The following is a 1,554-nucleotide window of genomic DNA, read 5'->3' on the forward strand; positions in this document are numbered from 1 at the left end:
AGGTACTTCGAACTTCAGCTACGTTATTCACGTAGCTGAAGTTGTGTACCTTAGTTCGAATTAGGGGGTTAGTGTAGACCTGGCCTTAGGCTGTTCTGATCCAAACACAACGCGTGGTAAATTTTTCCACAATACTGCTTTTCCTAACTGTTGCACAACTTTATATAGTGTGTGGACCACAACTCATGGAGAATCATGAACCTTTCTATTCATAATAGCACTGGCCATCTCCCCTCCACATCCCTTTGGTAACTACAGCAATTACTCACATGGAGAAAGTGAAATTAGGAAAGTGTTTAACGTCTTTTCAGTTTATTTAATGCAGTTTAGCAGCTACAAATAAAGACAAACTATGCTATATGATAGGGTTACCATATCTCATAAATAAAAAAAGAGGACCCTCCACGGGCCCTGGCCCCGCCCCTAGCCCCGCCCTACTCCGCCCCTTCCCCACCCTAACTCCGCTCCCTCCTCCCTTCCACTCCCAGCCAGGGGGAAAGGGCTGCCCCAGTGCTACCAGCTTCAGGGTTTGCCGGGCAGCCCCCAGACCCTGTGCCCCCAGCCGACGCTTCCCCAGTGCAGCTGGAGCCTGGGAGGGGAAGCGCCCGGCCGGGGGCGCAGGGTCTGGAGGCTGCCCGGCAAACCGTGAAGCCGGTAGCGCTCGGGCTTTGGGCAGCCCCTATGCCTCCGGACCCTGCGCCCCCAGCCAGGCACTTCCCCTCCCGGGCTCCGGCGGCGCAGGGTCTGGAGGCACGGGGCTGCCCGAAGCCGGTAGCGCTTGGGCAACCCGTCTCTTAAACAGAGCCGAAGAGTCAGGGAGGAGCAGAGCCGCCATTTTCCCGGACATGTTTTGGCAATTCCCCCCGGACGGGGGTTTGAGTGCCGAAAAGCCGGACTTGTCCGGGAAAAACAGGACGTATGGTAACCCTACTATATGAACCAGCCAGCTCCCAGCAGAGCACTGTTTGGGATCCTCTGCTTTACATAAACAACAAGGAGTCTGGTGGCACCTTAAAGACTAACAGATTTATTTGGGCATCTGTTAGTCTTTAAGGTGCCACCAGACTCCTTGTTGTTTTTGTAGATACAGACTAACACGGCTACCCCCTGATACTCTGCTTTACATCTATGTGATGACCAAACACTGGGATAAATGATACTTAGGTGAGTTGCCGGGTTTATATAGTCTCTTACATCTAGCAAGATTTATCTGCTCAACAAGTTCTAGCGTAAAACTCTTGCACGAAGAGGGCGGTTGGCTTGCAACGTAGGTGCTAGTGAAAATGAGACAAATAACAGGCACTGGACAAAACATTTGCTAGGATGCCTCAGCTCCAAGGCCCTGCCCCTCCGCACAGTTCCCGCCCCGCCCCCCGTTCATTGGCCCAGCCCCAAGCAGAACTCTCAGGCACGGCTCTTTTTGCCTGGCTCCGCCCTCTAATCGAAATCCCGGCCTCGCCCCCTGCGGCATGGCCCCGCCCCTCGCCGCGGAGCTCACACGTCCCGCTGGCCCCGCCCCGCGCACTCGCGCAGGCGCCGTCGGGGGTGGGGGCG

This window comes from Trachemys scripta, chromosome 1 (assembly GCF_013100865.1).
Source record: "Trachemys scripta elegans isolate TJP31775 chromosome 1, CAS_Tse_1.0, whole genome shotgun sequence".
Lineage (NCBI taxonomy): Eukaryota > Metazoa > Chordata > Testudines > Emydidae > Trachemys > Trachemys scripta.